We start from the raw sequence: 25683 nt of genomic DNA on the forward strand, positions 1-25683 counted from the left end.
ACCATTGCATTTATACACTGATGCAGTTTTTGAGGGGCCAGGGCAGAGAACTAAGGGAGCAGAAACCACCCCCAGCATTGCCTTATGCAGTACACGTCCTACTGGCTACATGACAAGGACTTGCGACCGCATCTGCTGCATACCACATTGCTCTCCAGCCCCAATCAAACTGTGGCTACATCTGCCACAGATATGGATAAGTGTAGCGCTGAATCATTTGGCTCCAACTGGAGTATTTGGAGAAGCTGGAGCCTCTTTGAGACACAGTGATCAAGAGTGTAGGACGCTGCCTGCCAGGATGCAGGCCAAGTTTAGTGTGATGTTCCTGTTGTGCTGTTAGTATTATTATTGAAAATACTACCAGCTAGATTCCAGGGAAGGACCAATCTGGTTGTTCAACATGGAAGTCTGGCTGATTTCAGCAGAGTGCTTGGCCTTAGGAAGTTTGCTGCTTGGGGTGGGAGGAGGAAATAGTTTTGCATGAAGAAATTCATTGTACATAATTAGTCTTGTGGACATGCAGGGGCTTGCAATAGTGTAGCTGGTTGATTCACGAGTGCTTATGAGGAGCTTTAGATCCACAGACAAAAGGGAGCAATGAAGGATTTTGGTAGGGTGATGGCAGGTGCCCTACAGTGCAGCTTCAGTTCAACTGGAGGCCAAGTGTGACATGTTCACCCATACATTAAGGTTCAATGATTCATTGAGCAAGTATTACCTGCCTGACCTTGGATCGTGTAAGTGGCACCAAACATAAACCACCCACTTGATATGCTTCTTATTGCCTTCATGAATTGCCTGGAGGATATCTTGCTTGGGAGCACACATTCCTGTAGCACATTCAGAGCAATGTGGTTTCGTCCTAGTATCGCCCAGTTCCCTAACACCAAGATCTCCCTTAGACGAAAGGCTGAGAGAGTTGGGGTTGTTCAGCCTAGGGAAGAGAAGGCTTTGGGGAGACCTTATTGCAGCCTCTCAGTACTTAAAGGGGGCTTATAAGAAAGATGGTGGCAGACTTTTTAGCAGGGCCTGTTGCGACAGGACAAGGGGGAACGGCTTTAAACTGAAAGAGGGTAGATTTAGACTAGAGATAAGGAAGAAATTTTTTACGCTGAGGGTGGTGAAGCACTGGGACAGGTTGCCCAGAGAGGTGGTGGATGCCCCATCCCTGGAAACACTCAAGGTCAGGTTGGACGGGGCTCTGAGCAACCTGCTCTAGTTGAAGATGTCCCTGCCCAGGGCAGGGGGGTTGGACTAGATGACCTTTAGAGGTCCCTTCCAACCCAAACTATTCTGTGATTCTATGATTCTAAGTCGTGTGTTGTGCTCCGACCCTCTGACAGCACTGCGCTGCAGTGGCCAACAGTCAGCAGTCTCCCAGGATGGAGATGGGCCACAATGTCCCCTCCTCTCACCCACCCTTGTGGCAGTTTACCAGCCACTAATTACTGCCTTAAAAAAAGGAACAATGAAATTCCCTCTTCACTTGCCATGATTTTATAGACCCTCCTCATATCCTCTTCAGGTGGCTGTTTTCCAGGCTGTGGCTAACACTGAAACTATTAGCCTTTACCTAAGCTAGGAGAAGTTTTCTCCTGGCCCATAAGGCAGGGATACATGCGTTTTTTGGAGGGAGGTGTTTTGTGGGGTTGCTGTGGTCCAGGAGCTCAGATGTGGCAGTCTGGCTATCCTTCTTCCCATGCAAGGTTGGGGGTGTTATAGTTTCCAATCTATGTCTGTCATTTCTTCTGCTTGAATAATTTTATTTTAAATGTTTTGTGTCTCTGCAATGTCTCCGACCCTCTCCCTGAGCTATGGATATTTATACCTCAAATTCAGAGTGGGGAGGGGAGCAACTCTGTACATTCATCTTTATTAAAGAGGCTGCGAGATGATGATAACTCAGGACAAAGGATGTGATGACAGAGCTGGGGTTGCTTTCTTATCTGCTCCATGCTGGGCAAGAATGGGATGTAACCTCCAGCACTGAAGTGAAAACAGTCCCAGTCACCTGTTGGGATGGGGTGGGAAGCTGGAGGCAGGCGACGCTTGTGAGCTCCAGCGAGACTTTGGTCAAGGCACCATTCCTCTTTCTCATCCTTTTACTCTGTGGGTCCTTTCTTTCCTTTGAGCAGAATGGGGCTCCTCGCACGGTCAAAGCCCTTAAGCATGATGATGTGCCAACAATCAATCCACTGATTTCAGATTTGCTCAGTGTCCTTTTTTGTGCAGGTCTATTTGGCAACAGGTCACCTCAGATACCACCATCGGCTTTGTACAGCCCTTCAGATTTACAGAGAAAAGACATTTGGCTCCTTTGGGCTGGTTGGTCTCGTAACACACCCAGGAGCTGTCTCGATTCTCTCTATGAGAGGGCAATGGGACAGCACTGTTCACTCACTCCCTTCCTTAAAAAATGAGATCTGGAACAAGAGGAGCAACTTGTTTTTCCTCCAGAAACTTCCAAGAACATGTTCTTGCTGGTATGTTGACTACCTGCACTTCCCTGACCATTACAACGTGAGCAGACTCATTTTGTGGTTGGCTATTCTGAAGCACAAGCTTAGGCAGGCTTTTTTAGGGCCACAGTTTGTTGGTGGAGCCCCGTAGAGAACCCTGGAGCCCTGAGTCCCCTGTGATTTATTCGATCATCTCCCCCCACCCATCTTTGAAGCCCAAGGGTGTCTGTATGAGAGAGGTTAGTGAAAAGGGTATGGGCTATTATTATTTAAAATCTGATCTGATTTCGTGAAACACTCAACACTACAGAAGCCTTTGACACTCTGATTTTATCTGCGACGTAGCAAGCAATGGGAATGACGGCGCTGCTGCCACGGCAATACAGTCACTATCTGTGTGCTCATGCTATAACGCACTTCAAGTGCTCGAATGAATTAACATTTGTAGGGCCTCAGCGGCTGAGGGTGGGCGCAGGGGTTTGCCTTCGCTGGAGGCAGGACTATGAACAGCGTGGAGGAGTGCAGGCTGGCCTTGGGGAGGGTGTATCCCATCCGCTGTGCGAGCCATATCGTACAGTTCTTTTCATAAATGGATAAAGCTCTGACTTATCAGAGGTTTTCACTGCCCACAGAAATCCCCTGGTATTGTGAGGTCTGTGGGGATGAGGGACAGGAGGGTGATGTCTTGACCTGGCCTTTTCAAAGGCAGGCAGGCACCAGGGCTAGTCCTATCCCTGGGGAAGGCGGTTTCTCCTCCCTCCGTCTGCTGGGCTCAACCCTAGCTGTGCCCCAGAGATAAAGGTGGCTCTGTTGCCTGTGTAGCTGCTCCATTAAAAGCAGTTTTGCCAGGCTCAGCTTCATCACTCACCAGTCCTCAACAAGAATGGAAGCCCCGGTGATAAAGCCAGTTTCTCCAGCTTGTCCTAGTCTTACCGTGGCTCTGGCAGTCCCAGCAAGTATTGCTTTTGCCATGCCCCAAACTATTCTGCAGTGAGGTGTTAGGACTCAGCTCAGCAAGGCATCCTTTAACTTGAAACACCTTCAAAGAGCTGCCACAATAAACCCGGCTACAAGAAGAGGCTTTCTCGTGCTGCCAAAAAAATATATATCCCCTGCCCTTTTTAAGGTCAGCATCTGCATAGGAGCACTTTCCTCAGTGCACTGGGGGGTCCTTGGGTTGCACATGGGGCTTTTCATCTGGAGCTGAACTCCCTGGGCTCCAAGGGGAATGGGGAACCCAGCTCTGCCCTGCGGTCTGTGCCTGGAACAGGTTCTCCCTTGCAGCTCCTCTGAACGCCGAGAGGTGACCAGTGGCACTTGTCAGCCCTATCAGACATGCTGTGCTCTCAGGAGCAGGATGCAGCAGCTTTTCACCATCAGATGCAGGATGCAGCAGCAATCACCATCCATTATATACAAATACGTATTTTAAAGGGAGATTGATCGAACAAGGGGGAGGGGAATATTTGCCACTGAAACCTAGAGACGAGACACGGTATACGAAGGTCCCACCATTTCACAGAGGTGCGGCCATATAGATGTGTTTCAAGTGTGAATGTGTGTTTCAAGTCCCTCTTGACAGAGCGGGGAAGGATTGGTGCATGCATGGGATCTGTCATGATTTATCAGGAGATCTGTCATTTAGCCTCAGCCTTCACAAAGGCTCTGAGGGAGTTACAAGCTGGACAGTGTTTCCCACTGAACGGGGGTCTTGTGCAGCGGAGGCAAGGAGAGGGCTGCTCTGGGGTGTCATTTCCTCACTTATCTGTCTGAATCATAGAATCATAGAATCGTTTAGGTTGGAAAAGACCTGTAAGATCATCAAGTCCAACCGCTAACCTAACACTGCCAAGTCCACCACTAAACCATGTCCCTAAGCGCCACATCTACATGTCTTTTAAATACGCCCAGGGATGGTGACTCCACCACTCCCCTGGGCAGCCTGTTCCAATGCTTGACAACCCTTTCGGTGAAGAAATTTGTCCTCATGTCCAATCTAAACCTCTCCCGGTGCAACTTGAGGCCATTTCCTCTCGTCCTATCGCTTGTTACTTGGGAGAAGAGACCGACCCCCACCTCGCTACAACCTCCTTTCAGGTAGTTGTAGAGAGCGATGAGGTCTCCCCTCAGCCTCCTTTTCTCAGGCTAAACAACCCCAGTTCCCTCAGCCGCTCCTCATCAGACTTGTTCTCCAGACCCCTCACCAGCCTCGTTGCCCTTCTCTGGACACGCTCCAGCACCTCAACGTCCTTCTTGTAGTGAGGGGCCCAAAACTGAACACAGTATTTGAGGTGCGGCCTCACCAGTGCCGAGTACAGGGGCACGATCACTTCCCTACTCCTGCTGGCCACACTATTTCTGATACAGGCCAGGATGCCATTGGCCTTCTTGGCCGCCTGGGCACACTGCCGGCTCATGTTCAGCCGGCTGTCGACCAGCACCCCCAGGTCCTTTTCCGCCAGGCAGCTTTCCAGCCACTCTTCCCCAAGCCTGTAGCGCTGCATGGGGTTGTTGTGGCCAAAGTGCAGGACCCGGCACTTGGCCTTGTTGAACCTCATACAATTGGTCTGGGCCCATGGATCCAGCCTGTCCAGGTCCCTCTGCAGAGCCTTCCTACCCTCGAGCAGATCAACACTCCCACCCAACTTGGTGTCATCTGCAAACTTACTGAGGGTGCACTCAATCCCCTCATCCAGATCATCGATAAAAATATTGAACAAGACCGGCCCCAAAACTGAGCCCTGGGGAACACCGCTCGTGACCGGCCGCCAACTGGATGTAACTCCATTCACCACATCTCTTTGGGCCCGGCTGTCCAGCCAGTGTTTTACCCAGAGAAGAGTACGCCCATCCAAGCCATGAGCAGCCAGTTTCTCCGGGAGAATGCTGTGAGAAATGCTGTCAAAGGCTTCACTAAAGTCTAGGTAGACAACATCCACAGCCTTTCCCTCATCCACTAAGCGGTCACCTTGTCATAGAAGGAGATCAGGTTGGTCAAGCAGGACCTGCCTTTCCTAAACCCATGCTGGCTGGGCCTAATCACCTGGTTGCCCTGTACTTGCTGTATGATGGCGCTCAAGATGACCTGCTCCATAACCTTCCCTGGCACCGAGGTCAGGCTGACAGGCCTGCAGTTCCCAGGATCCTCTTTCTGGCCCTTCTTGTAGATGGGCATCACATTTGCTAACCTGCAGTCAACTGGGACTGTCCCTGCATCGAGATGTTCCCTGGGAGTTGCAGGGATATCGATACGTTGGAGGCTTGGGCTGTTTCTTTTTCCTTCTTGTTTCTGGTGCACAGACACCAGAGAGCCCTCTGCCTCGCACATTGATCTAAAGGGATGAGAAGCAGATAGGAAATACTGCTGGAGGAGCAGGGGAAGGAGGTCTTTAGTGTGTCTGCATCTCCTTGCTCCCCATGACACAAGCACATGCCTCCTCAGGTCCCTTTTTCTCCTCTAACCCTTTCTCTGACTCTCTTTCTCCTCCCAAATGAGAAGGCTGAGCCTTCAAGCTCCCTGGAGCTCTCTGCAGAGGTTAAGATGCTTCTTTCATCCCTTTCTCACTATCCCTGCCTCTCTTTCTGATCCCATCCCTCTTTATGGCTCTGCCCTCTCATTTGCAGGTTTGCACTTGTTTTTCCGTCACTCCACTCCTGGAATTCCTGTTCCTTTGGTCTCTCTTTTTCCAGCTGTCCATGCTACTGGCTGACCATGCCACCTTACCTCCTTGATGCTTAAGTGTTGACATGCACACACAGCCCAGCTCTACATGTCAGGAGGTGCAGGATGCTCATTTTGCTGTTGTGGCTTTGGACTAGTATTTGGAAGGTCACCTCCATCACCCCCTAAATATCTCTGTTTCAGCATGTTGGACTCCTGGGTCTCTCCCAGTGCTGAGTGTGTTTTGCAAAGCTGACACAGCACCAGGAAGCAACTCCAAAACACGAGAATCTCAGCTCTTCCCTTTGATATAGAGGGATCAAAGGGAAGAGCTAGAGAAAATGAACTTAAAGGCTCAGAACCCAGAAGGCAAACAGCAAGAGGCCCAACTTCGTATTATTAAAATCCCAAGGCTTTGAGCTGCCTCCTACTTTTGGTTTACTAATGGCTAGGGAAGACTCTGTTCTGCAAATGGTTTATGAGTAACCCTACATTTGACTCAAGGAAGGAGATTTGCTGTCCCTCTCTGTGCAGGCAGGTTTGTTTCGTGCAGGTGAATCAGCGGAAAGTTGTGCTTCTTCCCTGTAAACTAGCAGAAAGTCATCCATGATCTGAGAATAAATTACATCTGTGCAGTGCTATCATTCCCTAAAACCACTACAGTATGTCGAAGGTGAGACTGGTAGGGTCATGCGTAGCAGAAGCAGATAGGTATTTGGGGGGGTCTTTTAAACTGTGCCAATGAAATATCAAATAAATATGTACTTCAACTAAAGCATGGCAGAAACCACATTTGGTAAAAATTAAGTAACAGAATCACAAATCATGTTGACAGGGCCTTTTTGGCCTTTCTGTGTCTGTTTCTCATTAAAATGGGGAAGGCTTATACCTATTTGTCTCCTGAGATTTATTCTTCTTCCCTTTGCCGCTGAGTCATTATCTGCAACAGAATTACTGTGTGCAAATTAGCTGCAAAGGGAGAGGTGGCGACTGGCTAGTTTACTTCTGATTTCATGACCACTGATTACAATCTTGTCTGCTGCTTATGTTATCATATCAATTAGTTAAAGCAATCATTAATAACTTTACTTAGTTATAGCTTAATTTCTTCAAATGTGGTCTTTGCACAAGATTTCAATTAGCATTAACTCCTAGGTTTGAAGTGGCTGTTTCCAGGGGATTGTCAGTTTGAGGCTGTCCCCAGAAACACTGGCTCAAGATCACAAGTTTTAAAAATAAATCCAGAGTTTTTCCTTTTAATTTGCATTTGTTTGTTTGTGAGCCATCAGGTTGCGTGCAGACCGTGTTTTTCATCATTGGTCCAGAACCAGAAAAGACAGAAATGATCTTGGTTGAAAATGGAAAGCTGAGATTGTCTAATAAGTGACTTTTTGTCCTGGGGATTTAAAAGCAGCAGACACCCATAAACTGTAAATTTTGGCATTGCTGTTGCAGGTTACTACAATTTCACTCTGCTGTCTTGTAGGCTCTTGGAGTATTGACTGTCATCTTGTAGAAGGGGCTACTGTGCATAGTGTGAAAGATGACCGCTCTGTGCACATCTACTCTTTGGAAATGTTCAGGTCTTCTGCAGGACTCCACTGTTCAACTACTGAAAGGCAGGAAGGTGGGAAGACTGTTGACGGTATAGTTTCTTCCTTGGAGCAATTGGCCGCTCCTAGACCAGACTGACATCCTAGGTAAGATCAGGGTCATCAGAGCTTCTAAGAGGCCCAAGTCAAGAGTTGAAATGCACGCTTTCTTTACGAAGATGTATCATTAGGCTCTCTCTAAATCCTCAAAAGAAGAGGACTCCAAACTGCCCATTCCATTGTCCAGCTGCCCTGCTCTTGGGCAGTCCTGCACAAAACAGGGAAGAACAGTTCCTAAAGTTCATTCAACCTCTTGCAAGCAATGAGTGTAATCCCAGTTGGCAGCAAAGACAACTTTTGTTCCTTTGACTGTTCTTTCCTGCCCCTAAAATACCACTCATCACCCTCAGCAATATCAGAGGCTGAACTCCGCTCTCCCTTGCAGTTGCTTTCACCTAATTAAGGGCCTGTTAAATAAGGACAGATGCCTTCTGAGAAATGACTGCATGGATGGAAAATCCTGCATGGATGCTCAGCTAAGGATGGAAAAGACAGTGTGTGAGAGCCTGTGTTTCTCAGCCAAGAATGATAAAAGCGGTTTGGCCCACCGGCAAAACCGCAGCACATTGTGCTGCTGACTCTTTTGAAATAATTCTTTATCAGCAAAAGGCATATTATTGCAAAAAGTCATAGTTTAGCTTGATTTTAACTCGTTTGCTGCTAACACATGGGTATCCTAGCAATAAGCAGTTGTGAGATAACTAAGGGAGTGGGGAGCCCCTTAACCTCCTGCTGGGTTGGTTGTGTGCTCCAGCGGGGATGTAAGTAACTCAGAAAACTGGGGTGAGCAGGTGAGGAACCAATTCAAGGTCTTGGAGGTGTCCCAAATGAGCCATTTATGGCAAGGGAAGAAATTCCGCCGTGGGCTGTCTCCATCCCATGAGATGCATGGGCATCTGGAATTTCAGCTCCCACTGTCCCTCAGCCTTGGGCTTTTCACACTTGAATTAAGCTCCTTTTATGCTTTGGAAATGCTTTTGTAAGCCAGTTTGATGCTGTATTCAAGTGCCCACTTTGCCCTAAAACGAGTACTATGCTAAGTGCACTGGAAAGGAAAAAAGCTTTGCGGTTGAGACAGTCCAGGATTTGGGAGACCTATACTCATACCCTGCCTTGCTCAGAGAGTCCTTGTACAGCTGTGGGCAAACCACTGTAACTCCATGTGTCCTGAAGGTACAGAAGATATTTCCAAGATCAGGATCTCTTTTGGAGCTCTCTGCAATTCCTGCCACTGGCTTTTGAAAACTCAGGCCTCCTCCTGACACCTGAGGCTGATGTGCGTGCCCTGATGAGAGCTGGAAAGCTTTGCTGGATCCTAAAGTTCAGAGGGACTTTTGCTATGTTACCATCAGGTATCGAGTCTGAGCTCTGCTGCACGTGTTAGAGAGGGGAAATGCTTCTTGAGAGAATAATTATTCTCCTCTTTGTAACCATCCTGTAGATGACACTAAGTTATAGCTTTCTTGATCCCATCTAGAGGAACGTTGACAAGCCCAAGCTGTGTGGAGGGGACTAGCTGGGAGCAGTTTGACAGTCTTTCACTGGAGGGAAGGATTTAGTGCAAAATGCAGGTCGGTATCCCTTTGTTTCATGCTTGGCCTTGCTTATCCATGCCAGAACCCTGTCACTTCCAGACCTGCCCCACCCCAGAGAAATGACTTCTCTGCAAGCACATTGCATTAATCACCGGGATCCAGCTGGGGGGGAGTGTATCAGTGCAACTGCTCAAGTACTTTGAATACAAGTATCTTAGCCATGGACGGAGTCTAAACCCTGCTTGCTGGCAAGACATGAATTCATATAACTGCCCTCTGGGTCGGGGCACTGCTGGGGAAATTTTACAGCTGATGAGCAGAGGGGGCTGAGTGACACGTCCTTGGTCATGCCACATGCCTGTGATAGAGTCGTGCATCAGAGCTGAGTCTCCCAATCAACCCTGGGCCAGCGTTTGGGGTGCATTTATGTCCATACAGATACATTAACACAATTTAGTGCCTGAAACAGTCTTTCTCATTAGAAGACCTATGTTCAGTCACAGTGGTGGCATATTTGTGCCTGAACTCTACAGTTATGCCCTCTTCTACGTGTCCAATGTTTGAGGGTAGAACTACAGCTTTCATACTGCCATCTGTGGATCTGCATTTGGCTTGAACTTCAGCAATGCCTAATGTCAGCATTCATCTCTTAGCTTGCCAAAGAGTCATCCCCATGCCAGGGTGCTTCCTCCACAGGCTGCTCAAAGAAGCAGCAGAGGAGCTGGAGGATGCACAGAGGCTTTCGAAGGTGCTGTGTTCCTGTAGAGGATGGTTTAATTCGTCTTTGGGACTCCTTGCCTTAAGGTATCCATGCGGTGGACACAATTGTAGGGGGTTGCCTGGAGTCGTGACATGAGAAATGAGATGGGTCATTAAGTCTAACTAGGTCTCCCTCCTCCTCTCCCCTGTGTTTTTAAGTGGGAACATTGGTCCTTCTAATTCATGGGGCTCTGCTCTCACAAAGTAATAGCTACCCCCTACCTTGCACAGAGGACAAAAAATGAGTAAGACTGGAGGAAAGAGTGAGCAATGCCCATAAATGCAAAAAGCATTTGTAGAGTCATTCCCCGGGTGAGAAGCGACAGGGACTATCGATCCTCAGGAGCAGGTGACGGGTGGGAAGCCATGCAGACGTGTCCCCTGGGGCACAGTGCCGCCCGGCACACGGCGTGCGGGTCATGTGGCACTATTGATTGCGGTGCTGTTCTTCTGCGGTGTGGCCTCTCTGAGTCAAACACAGGCTGCTCAGCAGAGGTACCGTGCTGTTTGGGGAAAAGGAGGCAGATCCGTGGAGTTAAATGCATCGCTCCTCTTGTTTTAAACAAAAAAGCCACTCCCGCCTCTGAGTCCCGCCAGACTGGTAGGTTGTAGTTTCAGCTGGGAATAGATCAGAGTATTAAGGGCGGCTCAAGGAATTTAGCTGGAAATCTGAAAATCTCCATCCTCCCCTCCCCCAGCCCCTGACCCTGTAATAGACCCAGAAGAAGGGGAGAAGAGAAAGGAAACCTAAGAAGCTGGTGATTACATGTGAAGCCTGGCAGATCTGTAATCCTGGACTCCATTAAACATCTGTCTCCTCCAATCTCACTGACAGCCAGGTCTCCTCCTCTCCGCTGCCTCACACAGACCTTACATTTGCAGGTCACTTGAAAGCACCAGTTGTTAATCATCCCCCTGCTTTGGTATTCCACGCCAGCCCAGCCTGGGCACCAGTGCTCCCAGGGAGGGAGGATTTGGGCAAGACAGAGACACTGGCTTAGAGGTATAGGCACTTCCATACCTCTTGGGTTTAAGCTTTTAAGTCTAACACATGCTTGAGTGCTTTCCCAGGTCGGTGCCCGGTGGCTGTCAGGGACCATTCTCTTAATCATTGCATTTTAAATATGCTTCAAAAGTTGCTTCCATTGCAGGCTCATGTATCTTATGACTTTCTTTGAAGCAAGTATTTGCTCTCTTGGGGCATTTCCTTACACCATAAGTGCACAGACTTATCATTTTCTAATGCCTTTTCTATTTTTCATGTGATAACTCTAAACTCCTAAGCATGCTCCTTGTTAGTGGGGATAAATAGGCATTTTGTTCTCAGACTCAGGGAGAACTTTTCTAAGTAAGTGCCCCAGAATTTGCTGTGTCTTCTGCACCCTTGGCTTATTCTGCTAAATATCTCTCATCACTTTATATTACTTGATATAGTCATTGTCATCATAGATGTGTGTAGTAGAAACAGGAAAATTAAATCCATTCCAGAACTTGCCCTGGGAAGGCAAACTGGCTTTTTTGTTCATTTCTATTAAAAAATAACTTTAACGTCATACTGTGATGTTGAATTTTTTTTCCATTTTTTTTTCAGTTTTTTTTTTCTTTTTGTTTTTTATTTTCCAGTTTGTGGAAATTTTCTAGTTTGTGATTGAAGACAAGCGTACTCAAGTACCCTGAAAATTATTTTCTTGTTTTATCTCCTAACTGGATGAGGAAGTTATGGGAATCCCTGAGACTGAAATTGGTTTGTCTTGCTTTACTTTATTCCTTTAGAAAGATATTTTGGACCAGTGAACTGAGCACTTGGTCAATACTCTGATGTACAGGGTACATCTGTATTTTTGTAGTATAGGCTTGGCCTGCTTAGCCACCTGTGTAGATGGACAGTGCAGCCCAGGAAGACACCCAGTGCTGACCACACAACTGTGGTTGTGTCTATATGATAAATGTAGCAAGGCCAGGATTTTTCGGGTGGTTGGGAAGATTTGAGGGAACAGAAAAATCAATGCAGAAAGTTGTGCGGATAGATCAGTAGGTGTTTGCCTGCCCAGTCAGTGGATGTTGTACAGGCACAGGACAATTTCTCTCCCAAATGCCCTGTGTGTCATTCCCTGAATAAAAGTCAGGTTAAGGTTGGGACTTTTTGAAATAATGGTCCTTAAACTCTTAGTTCTGCTGTCTCATCCCAATCCCAGCACTATTCACATCATACTGACTCCCTAGAAAACCTTTCCTTTAATTCACCTGATGAATTGACTTCTTTTCCTCTAGTTCTGAACTCCTACGTAAATACCTGCTCTCGTGTCCCTCCTCTGAGGGCTTGGATCCATGGATGCCTTTGTGATGTATTTATGAACTTGTAAAGCCCTTTGGATTTCTTGAGGATGAAAGACAATGTTTGTACAAGGTCCTTGCTCCCATGACATCATTTGAGAAGCTTTCTCTGTAAGGAACCCTCCAAGCACTTTTGAAGTTCATGTGTCAGTAGGTTCTGCCCCAAAGAGCAAAGGTTACCCATGTGTTTCCTCCAAACATCACATCAGGAACGTGTTTTGATGGAGTATCAACTCCAGGGTGGTTCACATAGTTGATGTTGGATTCAGAGAGCACTGGCACAAAGGAGACAGGTAGACGTTTGCCCTGACCTAGCCTCCATCAGGACACAGTATCCTTTTTTCCCAGCAGCTATAGCAATAAATGCAATCAAACAGGGAACACTCTCTGGTGCTGAGAGCAAATGGCACAGTGTGGCCTGTGCCCGTAGATCTCAGCTCTCTTACTTTTCCAAAAGAGGGTAGCTCCATCCAGACTGTGTAGGGAATAAACCCAAGCCATTCCTGGACGTTGTTTGAGAGACTGCAATTTGGACAGCCAAACCCATGCAAGAGACGATGAAAAATTTGACAGTGTGGACTCTCAGGGCTTTGCAGCACCTCTCCAGCTGTAGGAGGATCAACGGGAATCTTGCCTCCGCATCACTGGTCATCCTGAAGCCTTTAATCCTGGGAAGGGAAACCCATGTATAGAGAGTTTTCAGGGCCAGCAGTTAAAAGGATCCTCTTTTGGCTTCCTCATGATATAAACTCATCTGCCAGCCATTGGAAGGAGAAGAGGTACGTAACTCCCTGATTGCTATTTCTGCATTCCCTATAATTGTTTCTGAAAACAGTGTTGACATTTAGGCAAGGCTCTTCAGGCAGCTGCTACTGCAAACACTGAGCACTTTGAGCCTCCCCATGTGCTCTGGCTGGGCTGAAGTGTTTCATGCTTTGCTACAGCCAGCTCTGAGCGAAATGCTGGTAAGGGACAGGACGTCTTTCACCCACAGGATGCAGTGTCGAAGTGAGCCAAGAGAGATTTGAAAAACCCTTTCGTCTCCAAAACAGATGGGGAGATGTTTTTCTTTTCCTTCTGAAGGGAACTGTGTGCTCTGTTTTTCATGAACAGCCCTCCCAGGCTCTCCTTGGCTCGCAACCCTCTTACAACCACCGCGTCCATTGCTAGGCAAGGAGAGGTGAAGAAGCAGGTAGCAGACCTCATGGCACATTTTTTTAGCAACTCGTGGGATATGGCCTATCGGTCCTTACCCCTGAGCACCTTTGCTTTCATCGTGGCCTCAGCTGACACTATTGAAACCATTTGGCAACTGGGTCAGACCCAGAAACTAGTGCAAAGGAAGAATCTTCTTGCTCTCCGTGAGCTGCTTGATGTGTGAAGGAAACCCTTCTCCTTCCACGCTAAGACACCAAGAAAGGGTTGTGGATTCACACGTCTGTGCTAAAATCGCCTCCGAAGTGGCCTTTTTCTTTGCTGGTTCAGATTTTTTTTCCTTTCTCTCTCTCCGAGAGCATTATCTATCCCCGAGACTTTCACCTCAGGCCATTGACTGGCAGGTTGGTCATTCCAAACCACTTGGCAGTGACTGATTGTGGGGGTCTCTTTTGCTATGGAAAATGTGGAACTGATTGTCTGGGTGACCCCATTTGACCTCAGGAATTCTGCGTTTAACCTGGTTTTAGACATAATAAACTCCAGTAATTAGCAGAGAAATTCAGCGGTGACATGTCTAATTGATTGGAAATGCCAGTCCCCAACGAGACGTGAAGCTGCGCTGAGGGGAACCCCCTGACAGGCGGCAGCGTGGGCTGTGAGGGGGTCGTCGGGATGCTGTCAGGCGGCAGGAAAATGCAGGGAAGGAATGTGAAGCATGTTGTAGGTTTGCTTTTCTTTCCAGCTGCAGATCCTGCAGGTTTGCTTTTCTTTCCAGCTAATGGAGTTGGTGAACATGCTATCCATCACTAATTACTTATCCCTGTACTCAGCACTTTCCCAAGGTTGAGCTCGCACCTTTGGGAAAATCCACCTAATCTCTGCACAGTCCATCTCAACCTTGTGCTTGCAAAGAGAAAAACACCTTCTGTGATCCTCATCCAAAAATCCAGCAGTTTGTGCCCCACCAAGGGGGCAAGTATGGGCCCTGTTTGGGAGAACATCGTATTTTTCAGGTCGCAGGTTGATGATACCTTATCTCCTCTGTCAATATGGATCTGTGATATCCCTTCCCAGGTCTTGCATTTGTGCTTCTAGACTGATGACAGTTGAAAAAAGAAAACATTTCAAATTAATTTCTTGTTTTGGTTTGTGCTTAAAGCTGGCCAATTTACTGTCCTGGTTCACGGCGGGACCTCAGGACCCCTTGTGTCCACACCTCGGAGGATGGTACTCTGTGGCATGGGACCAGGAATGGCCTGGGAGTGGAGGAGGGATTACCTTCAACTGCTGTTGCTGCTTTTTTTTTTTTTTTTTTTTTTAATCATGGCTTTCCTCACTCCTGCAAGCAGCGAACTGGTAGCCCCATGGACTTTACAGGTTACATCTGTACCAGTACTGGGGAGGATGACCAGGCACTGGAGGTGGATTGTCTTGTCCATTAAACCGGTGTGATGGCACTTGGCACATAGTCACCGTGGGGCTGGCGAGCTGTCTCCTAGACAGTATTGGACATGGTTCAGGGATGACCATGGCCAGTGACTGTTTCTGAGAGGCAGTTCGGTTGCAGCTGCTCCATTTGAAGGCTAAGAGAGTTTAATGATATGTACATCTGCTATTCTATACTCGCTGGCCCTAAGACCAGAGAATAATGCAGGGCACATTAAATTTACCGGTGCAGATACAACTTTACAGAGTAGTACAAACACAATGTTATGTGATTTGTGTAGGTCGGTTCAACGTCTCTGTACTACTCCACAGGACAGGAGCTATTGCAAGCTGTCAGCTTGAGCATTTAGTGTTTTTAGCTTGTACTCCTAATTAAATGTTTGAAATATTGATTAAGAGCTGATGTCTATCTTAGAAACAGGGGCAGCAGAGGAGAAGAGTGGGTACATGTTTGGGGAAAGCCCACACGGCCCAACTGGAGCAGCCTTGCTGTGTGTAGTGGGGTCGCTGAGCTGGTAGCATCATCTGGTTAAGGCTGTCTATGGATGCATGGGCGTCCCTGGAGGTGTTTGTCCGTGCTTCGGGGATAGCTGCTTGTTAGCCACCTCGAGCACATGCCTGACCACAAGGACCTCATGTTCGCATGATGCTAGACAAGTCTCTGTGCAGTAAGAGGTCTAGGAGGGGCTGGGAAGGTCATCTTGTTGATGACGTTCTCACGACCTGTCAGTGGTGCTGCCCAAACAGCGGTTGGACACAGGAGGAGGCTGTCCTTCGCCCACCTCCATGTGCTGATCTCCTGAGCTATGCCGAAATCACCAGGTAAACAGGGCTAGCACAGGCTCAAACACTGAACACCACCATCAGCACCACGTAATTATTAGCACGGTTCCTGCCGCGGGTTTACCCTGTGCCAGGCAGCACTCCTCCAGGCGGTGCCGAAGCAAGGCTCAGGGGAATACCATGGGCAGGGCTGGTCCCCGGGGCAGTAGGGACACATCAACCACATCTTCAGGAAAAAAGGGAAAAAAAGAAAATTTAAGGATGTAGACATTCTGCCGTTTGCCAGCAAGGCTTTAGAAGGGTCCTTGGCCTGTTTTATTTGATAATGTGGACACAGCCTTGGAGGATAACAACCTGTTGCAGCTATCACGCCATGAAGGCTCTCCATTTGCTAATGCAGTGGAAATCAACATGTCAATGGGGGGGTCCCTGGATTTCACAACCCGCTGGTGTCTCCTGCTGCTCTTTAGGTACCAGCAGTTCACCCACCACTGTCCATCCAAGCTCCTTCAGGACTGGTTTGCTTGAGGTGCAAACCTCCTCCCAGCAAAGGGAACCTCCGAAAACCAAGCCAGGGCTTCAGGGACACTTTTATATCCTGGATCAATAAATTAAAAAGGAAAAAGAAATACAGTGACAACACCATATGCACGGAAGCATCCTGCGGAGATTGCGGAGTCTCAAAACAAACATTAGATGTGTAAACAGTGTATCAGCATTCCTTCGTGAGGGTAGCTGCAGATCCATTTATTGCCTTCTGATCATTTATTTTCATTAATTTTCATAGCTAAACAGATAAAAGTGCTTGTGGCAAATATCGTAGTCTCTCCCTGCTCCCACACAAGCCAAACAGCCCCCCTTTCTCTTTTCTAGACTTACTTTTTGAACTGACAATCAATCCACCTACTACTAATTGTGGCACAAAGTTCACACAACCAACAATTTGCACTGACTCCTTGTCCCTGTCTTCAGGGCCCAGACAGCTTTGGGGTGTTATTCTTTCTACTTAGAGGAACACCACAACAACAGGTTGTGGTGCAAAAAGATCTTTTAAATACTGAAGTATTTGTATTTGATGTATGTGTTTGAGTTTATGTGTGTCTTTGCTTCCCCACGCAACTGTTTAGGAGAAGGAAGGAGAATTCACACGTGATAAAGAACTGCAGTTTTGAATAATTTTTTCTTAAAGCAGAGGGACTCTTTGTAGGTTTTAGCATCGACAATTTTGCCCCAGGGTCCTAGAAAAATAGCAAGCCTCTCTATTGGGCAGATGAAATTTTCTTGCTCAGCTGGGTCAGGTCCCTGGAAATGGCCTGTGCATTTCAATGGGATAATTTTGTTCTTTTTTGCTTGCATTTGTTTGGTTTTTTTCTGCCATCCTGCCTCTCCAAGGCATTAACTTCCCCCCACAGTGAAAAGTCACCCTGAATTTAGTGCTCCGTGTGTGGGGCTGTAATCTCTTCTAGGGATGTGCAGTGCAGAACACGTATAGGACACACAGAAAATCTGGACCTACTGGATATATGTGGATCTGCTGTACTGTTCATGCCAGGTGACTGGGCAAGAGAAAAGCTGAGTCACACAGACATCGCCCGGTACTCCTCTGAGTTACATCCCTCACCCTCCAGCTTAAAAGAAGAGGCAATATTGCGCTAACATAGAAAATCACCACCTGCATGAGTGAGTTAGACAGATTTCTGCAAACCTCAAAGTACAGAAGACAGAAAGCAGGGAATCGGGCTTATTTTTGTCTAACTGTAAACATTTGCAGATGATAAAGCATATAGCCTAACTGTCGTACGATGAACCAACATGCAGCATTTTGTACATATATATCCACGCTTATGTAGGACCTCAAAAGGTGTTACAAAACATGAGCCTTGTTCTGTAACCCCTCTGTGTGCTCAATAGCTTCTGAAGTTGCTGACATCTTGGGGTGCTCCAGTACATATAAATATATATATATAAAAATACAAGAATCACCTTATCTGCTTGTGAAGCACATCTGGGATGGAAGGCAGCATGTGTTTGGCAGTGCACGGTACCATTACACTAATGCATCTGCAAATGCACCGGCAGGCTGGCGAGGGGCTATTTGGATAATGGAGTGGCTGGGCTAATAGAATTAGCCTCGCATTCACAGCCTGAGTGGGGAGGAGGGGAACTGTCCCTTTCAGTCTTCCCAAGCATCTCCTGACGTCTTATTCCCCCGTGACAGCCCAGGAAGGGAAGCAGGAAAGGAGGAGTCTTAAAGCAGAGTGAAAATGTGCTTACTGCACTAACACAGCGCTGGTGCTTTCTGTCCCAGTGAACAAGAGAGGGGAAACCAAATCACTGGGCCGTGATGCCTTCACCTGGGTGAGACGTGTGAGCACAGACTCCAGGAGTCCCGAGCCACTGTCATGCTTCACAAACCACCCTTCCCTCAAAAGGGGCAAGGTTGGAAATGCATTTGTCACTTGAGCTCCAGACAGCAAATGACGCTGATTTAATTAACCCAGTGAGCCCTGCTGGCCTTGTTTATGAGAGCTCAGGACATCACGATGTGTAGAGGAGTAGAGGCAGGGTGCGGAGTGAGAGGGGAAGAGGGCAAAGACACATGGCCATTGGACCGTCAGAAGCCATCTCAAAGCACTTTGCTTCTTACAACCAAAAGCCCTTTACAATTAGTCTTGATGTGATTTACATTTACTTTAAGGCATCTGCATAATGGGATATAATGCACAGGAAATGCAGTCACGAGCTTCTGAAAGCTTTTGGGGACTGACAATTCCCACAGAGCATGAAATCTCCCTTTTACTGCAGCTGGAAGTGAGTCCAGCCTTTACAGAGCGTGTGTTCATGGGCTAAAATGCCAGAAATCTACCTACCAATCTCTCTGACCTGTCAGCTGTATTTATGAAGTGCCCATCATCATGGTGTCTGGACTTGCCCTTTCTTTTCCACCTTTGCTATGGATTTATTGGGACCTTGGACTTGTTACTTAGACACCTCCCCCGGGCAGGAGGATTTTCATCTCCAGCAGAGCAAAAGACAGATGAATGTTGCTTTGCTGTCAGTCAGGGGGAGACCAGGGGTTGCTGAAAGCTGGACCACCTCTGCCCACACGTGGCAGGCTTGGTGGGAGGGTTTACTGTGAGAGAGATCAGTCCTACTTGTAGAAAGTCACCTTGGCCAAGGGCCTGTGAAATTTTAATGCTCCCCGCCAAATATTGGCTCTCCAAGGGCGTCTGAGTAAGCCTTTTGTGGAGAAGTCGATATTTGCCTGACGTTTCAGTGGATAATGTTGCTTTTCTCTGAATTTCCATTGGACTCTGCTGGCCTCTCCCAAACTCGTTGCGCAGTATCAGAAGCAAGATAAAAACATGCGATTAGAAGGAAGCGTTCCCTTTGGAGGGTTGTTAAGTGTTGTCTACTTCTCCCTGCCTTAATGAGACTTTCTGCTGGGTTCACCCCTCTCAACTCAGCTGCGCATCTGAGCCCCGTACCTAAGCCTGGATGCAATCACTTTTGGCATAGAGCAATCCTTTTCCATTTGGCTTTCCATGACTCTGCTAAAGAATATGTACAGCTAAAACTTAGGTGCTCAGACACCACCTGTGACGAATGAAGCAGAAACATCACAATAAATGCAAACATATCAGCAATTTTGCATGACAAGTGTTGCTTTTCTTCCCACTGGAGATTATGGCAGAACGATCTTGTCACTCCATCACGAGCTGACTTGAGTGCGTCTGGTCTGTCCCATGAGGTAAAGAAGCTCCAGGTTAGATTTTAGGTAGGGCCGTAGCCATATATTGTTACTAGAAGACACACGTGTAGATGCTTTGCTGTACTCAAGCTAACCAGTTAAATCCTGCAGCAAAGACTCGTTCTGCCCCTGTGGTATGATAATTCTGCTGTCTTGGGCAATTTAGCATCTGTCCTGTACAGGTCTGAGATGCAGAAGAATCCCGCTGGGGTGAAAGTAAATATATTACCTTTCAGGTAGCAAAAACACTGCTGCAGGTTAGATTTTGCCAGTTTACCATCCATTTGGGACTCAGTCTAAGTTGACTGTGCCTCCTAAAAAAGAATAATCCTGTAAACAATGTAGAACTAATATACTGAACAATTAAAGTGTTTGTTTCCGATTGAAGTTAAAATTCATTATATTTCCATTTGCAAGGCAAGCCGGGCAGATTTCAAAATAAGTGATAGAAAGAGCTAATTTATATTCCTGTTTGTGCTTGTAGGAGTTAGAAAATAAATCCAGGTGCACAAGAAGAGGTAGAAGCCTTTAATTTCAATGGCAGCTTGGGTGTCTGATAACTGTAGGAGTTTGGACTTAAAATAAATGCAAAGGAATTGTTTTCAGGAGTAAAAGGCACAGGACTTGTGGGTACATCTGCATGGCTGTTTTAAATTTGTTCAGATCAGGAGTGAAGTTCTGTAACGAATCTCCCAGTTGTCCCTGCTTACTGGCTTTTCTTTTCATCTCACAATGGCTCAGACTGTATGACCCAAACTCTTTTTGACCGGATAAAACCAGCAGATATGCTCCAGGACCACAGCCAATGCTAATACACGTTCAGTCCAGGGGACAAAGCTGGGTATGGCTTGAAGTAACCCTCCTGAAAGGTATGCAATGTGTGCATTGGAAACATACGCAGTGTGCGCACTCGGTCCCCAGCTCCTTTATATCTACAGATCTGCTCCTGCTCCAGTAGCGAGGATGACTAGCAAGTACCAAGACATCCATATCTGGGATTGAGATTTTTGTGGTGGTCACCCCAGCAGTGGATAGCCACCACACAAGCAGGGCAGAATAGGACAGCCTGGTCCGGCAGCAGGTCTGTTCGATATTTATCTGGCCGAGAAAAAGAGTGAGTGATGCTCGTATGAGCGGTGTAATATTTAAAAGGTGTCTCCACTTAACTGGAGGTCATAGCGTATACTCTGCTTGAGTGGTGGCATCATTTCATAAAAAAGCTTTTTCATTAATTAAAATCCCTTAACCTTGCATCGTGCTCAGGGTTTGGTATAGAAGCTTCATTTTTCTGATCAATATATATTACCATATTTCCTAGAAAGAAGCTTTCACCCTCTCAATTAGCAGATAAAAATAATTGTGTGCATTTGAAAGCGTTTTGTGCTTCTAATATCCATTAACTGGATCAGAGTTGCAATTTTCCTGTTCTTACCGACTTTTGTCCGTATCAGTTACCCAAAGGAACATAAAGCATTGTATGGTCTCATTCAAATGACATTTCAATAAATGCCAGGGGAAAATGATGATTCTGTACTGCCTTTCTTCTTTTTTTAAGGTTGAGAGAAAGGGAATAAACTAATGAAAATGTCCTAGCCCATGAATAAGGAGTTTCGCTGTTGAGATTTCTACGTGGTCTCTGTGTAATTCTGCACAAGTCACTAACAGCCACATACAGCTCCTTGCAGCAGGGTCTGGCATTTATTTTTATGTAGCACCCTGGGCCACTGATTTTGATGAGGTTTCCAGGCAGGAACATGGTTATTAATTTATCCACAATATTAATGGAATTGGGCAGGAGGGGGGACTGTTTTATCTCAAAAACCTTCCCTCCCTTCCAACTTTCAACACTCTGGGAGGCCTTTAGGCATCGCGGGCACTCGGCGTCTGGGGCAGAGCCCTGCAGGTGGACTCACACACCAGCAAAACTTCCTTCGTTCCTCCCGCTGGGCTGGAATTAAATTCTTGTTTCAATCCCTTTATACTGACAACCTAAAAATTAATTGCCTGTGCACATGAGAGGTGAATGACCAGATGCCCAGGAAAGCACAACAGAATTATTGAGCGATTCTGCTTTAATAAGTGCTTCAGAGAGCTGGGATTGGTGGGGCCCTGTGCTTGATGCCAGTAACATCATTGAGAGGATGTGAAGGGATGACTGCTGCCAAGGGATGATGGAAGGTACTCAAGGAATATAGAAAGCTCTTTTAATGCTGGCTTCCTTTGAGAAAGCTGGAGCAATAGCCAATAACCATAAAACTACGGGGGCAAAGCTGCAAACACACCAGGGGCATCCCTCAAGCACTTAGCTCTCTGAGAAGGGACACCTTTTATCAATGAGAGGGGAGCACGACAGACCAGCAGCTGTGAATTCCCTGCCAAAAGGGCAGCAGGCAGTATTTTCAACCTCTGCCTAAAGTTGTCACCATCCAAACCACCCAAGAGGGAGGAAGCTGGGGAGGCCCACTCTTCTGAGTCCAACTCCCTGCTGAGCCACTCATGTTCTAAGTCAAGTTGGGTAAAACAGTTACCCCTGCATGCCTTGGCTCCCACAATGTGAAAGGTGGGCTGAACTAACCTCTCACAATAAAAAACAGTGCTAAACAACATCCCTTAGTTCATGGACTGCGGTAGTGGCTACTGAAGGTTTCTTGCACGATCTTGTGCAAACCATGTCATGGTGGTTCCTGTCCTCACTCAGCAGAGCACAGGCCACCAGGGTCAAGCTCACCACATTCATCTCTGTGTGTTATATGTATATTACAAGGGACCTGTTCACTGTAAAATGCCCATGCAACCCCCAAATTTCCAAGGTCCTCTTTGATTCTCACCTTATCTCCCTTGGAAGAAAGGACGCTCCATGGCCCAAGAAGCTTAGGAGCCCAGAGCTTTTGTTTGTAAAGAGCTTCAAGCCACGTTATTGGAAGATACTATCCCAAGAGGAAGAGTTTCCTCTTTCTCCTTGCTTGCCCTTCCCACCACTGGCTGGAAAGGGGCTGAGCGCGGTGCAGCCATCACTGCTGGTACCCAGCTGACAGAGCAGCTGGGACACCGTGGCTTCCTGGTAACGCATCCCTCCTTCTGGAATGGGGGGCTCGTCTGCTAATGACCTGTGGGTAGAGCAGACTCATTTAGGCAGAAGTGGTGGTATTCATCTTAACTTACCGTGGCATGTTTGTCTGCATCTAGGTAAGGCATCCAGACACCTGTTGTTGGTGGGAGAGAGAAATTGGCCCTTTCAGGGTGAAATACACCTGGCTTCCTGCAGGTTCAACGTTAGGATAGCATGAACTACCCTCAGCAGCAGCTCCATCACTGCAGCACTTACAAAGGGAGTCCACTGAGATTTTCTTGTCACCCTATTCTATTCTGGCTATGCAAGAGCTCCCAGCCACTCCGTAAAGGAGGTGAACGAGAGACCACACCGCTTCCAGGGACACAGATCCCAGACTGTGAGATGACCCACCTGTAGTTAGTAGCATGGCTCAGACATCAAGGAGTGTCAGGATGACTACTGCTAATCCTCCAGTAATTAAAGCTAGCTACAGTATTTTAGCCCTCACTTCAGGGTCTCCAAAAAAACAAACCCGTATCACTGTTGTAGAAAATGTGGCTGGGGATCCCAGAGGCAGAAGTGCTGATGAAGAACTCCAGAGGAATTAGAAAAATCAGTGACCCATGGCAAAGTCCTTCAAGGACATTTTGTGGGGCTATTTCTCAGAGTGCGTCAAGCATGTAGAGATACAATGAATTTGTGGAAATGGCTCCCTGGATGAGCTGAGGTGTGGAAGCTCCTTGGTTTGGTTCTTACAGACAAATTGCAGAAGAGATCAGAACTCTCCTCCAAAAGTTTCATTCACCTCCTGGGCTATTTACATTCTCCTCTAACCTTCTGGGCAGTGTGACTGCACATAGAATCATAGAATCATAGAATCATAGAATCATAGAATCATTGAGGTTGGAAAAGACCTCTAAGATCATCGAGTCCAACCATTGACCCAACACCACCATGCCCACTAAACCATGTCCCTCAGCGCCTCATCTACACGTCTTTTAAATACCTCCAGGGATGGGGACTCCACCACTTCCCTGGGCAGCCTGTGCCAATGTTTAACCACTCTTTCAGTAAAGACATTTTTCCTCATGTCCAATCTAAACCTCCCCTGGCGCAACTTGAGGCCATTTCCTCTCGTCCTATCGCTTGTTACTTAGGAGAAGAGACCGACCCCCACCTCGCTACAACCTCCTTTCAGGGAGTTGTAGAGAGCCATGAGGTCTCCCCTCAGCCTCCTTTTCTCCAGGCTAAACAACCCCAGTTCCCTCAGCCGCTCCTCATCAGACTTGTTCTCCAGACCCCTCACCAGCTTCGTTGCCCTTCTCTGGACACGCTCCAGCACCTCGACGTCCTTCTTGTAGTGAGGGGCCCAAAACTGAACACAGTATTTGAGGTGCGGCCTCACCAGTGCCGAGTACAGGGGCACAATCACATCCCTACTCCTGCTGGCCACACTATTTCTGATACAGAAAATACACAGAAATATGTCTGTGTTATCAGGATAGAAAATGCATGGTGTAATAGATCTAAAAGCCCAGTGACTACTTTTGTGCTGAATTTCAGGACAGCCGGAAAAATGTCTGATATTAGGAAAGGGTTTGCAAAGAACTGACTGTGCTACAACAGAACCTCCGCTGATCCTTAGATGTCGGAGGATGATCTGTTGAACCCTGGAGTTGTATTTCAATGTATAAAGTTGTTCTTCTATGTAGCATGAAGATAGATAAACTTAAATCAGAGCCCCAGATCAAATGCTAAGGCTTCAGAAACAGTGGAGGATGGACTTCAAGTTCGATTATCGGCTGAAGAAAAAGAAAATGCAGATTATCTATCTACATGTATCATCATGACTGAAGCCTCAAAGGTGCTGTCAAGTCTTGGCAGAGGTACAATGGAAAGGCTGGGCGTAGCCTATGAATGGAATAACAAAGAACTGTGAGAGAGCAGTATAAAATGAAAAATAACTTCAAAACGGTGGAGATTTTGGCATATCCAGTGTGGCGTTGCTACCAATCAGCATGGGACCACTGGAAGCCTTTGGGCAGTATTAGGATTGTGGCCAGAAGGGAAACTGCAGTAAAAAATTAAGAACATCTAGGGGTCTTCACTGAAGCTGAGTGCATAGAGACCTTGCAAGACAGCCCGAATCACAACGTGTGTGCATTGCTGTGGCAGTCCAGGGCAGTGGCCCAAGTCTAGCACGGTATCTCGGTGCCTGAAGGTATGGAAGAGATCATCTGGCAAAGATCAGCTCCAGCTTAGTTAAGCGGAAAGTGAACAGCCATCTATAGTATCTAAAGCAAACTACACCTCTGTCTTTTTATGTGCCCACAAAGATACTGGATTTCTGCACTGCTCCTTTAATTTTTACGGCGTTCTGCTTATTTCTGTGGTGCGCATAAACTTGCAGTCTGTTCGTAAAAATATAAGATCACAGCATGGTCTGCTTTATATCTGTATATATGCTCAGACACACGATGTTTCTCCCAGCATGCAGAATGAATAAATTCTGGAGTAATTTTTCATTGTTGCCTTTATGAGCTTCAAGGAAAAAAAAACCTCAAAAACTAATAAATAATTTATTCCAATGAAATTGCTGTTTACTATGCTGCATGCTGGACCTTAGCTAGCCCAGTCAGCACGTGGGATCCTGGACATCTTCTCTATATTGTTTCTCATTATTTCTGTAATTTTTTCAGGGAATCTATGAAATCTGTGTGTGTATATGCATACATGTGAGATCATGTGTACGTGAAGGCAAGAAACAAGATAAGAGAGACACGGTTTCTTTCTATCTGTACATGCTTTCTGCATGTGTGTAAAAAAGAGCTCTCACCCTCTGTTTTAGATGTGCAGGCTCCCTTTATAATGCGACGCAAATGATGGATTCATGACACCTCTCTTCAGAATAGGACTGGTCACTGGTGGTCAGCAGAATTCCTGGGGAGCTTTTATCTTCATCCTAGAAAGGCATTTAAAATACGCCAGACGAACTGTGCCCTCTTTGTGTATTACCTATGCATACAGTGTAAACACGTGCGGGTTTTATGTAGTTGACCATAATAATATGGGTTTGTGTGTTTGTATAATTAG

At 46.8% G+C, this 25683-nt stretch overlaps 1 protein-coding gene across 2 annotated transcripts in view; it reads left to right on the top strand.

Annotated features, from left to right (window-relative positions):
- The window catches only part of PLXNA4 (plexin A4), a 472614-nt gene that overhangs the window by 233288 nt on the left and 213643 nt on the right, over positions 1-25683 (top strand). The window lies entirely within an intron of this gene.

The sequence above is a fragment of the Aptenodytes patagonicus genome, chromosome 1 (genome assembly GCF_965638725.1).
Source record: "Aptenodytes patagonicus chromosome 1, bAptPat1.pri.cur, whole genome shotgun sequence".
NCBI classification, from domain to species: domain Eukaryota; kingdom Metazoa; phylum Chordata; class Aves; order Sphenisciformes; family Spheniscidae; genus Aptenodytes; species Aptenodytes patagonicus.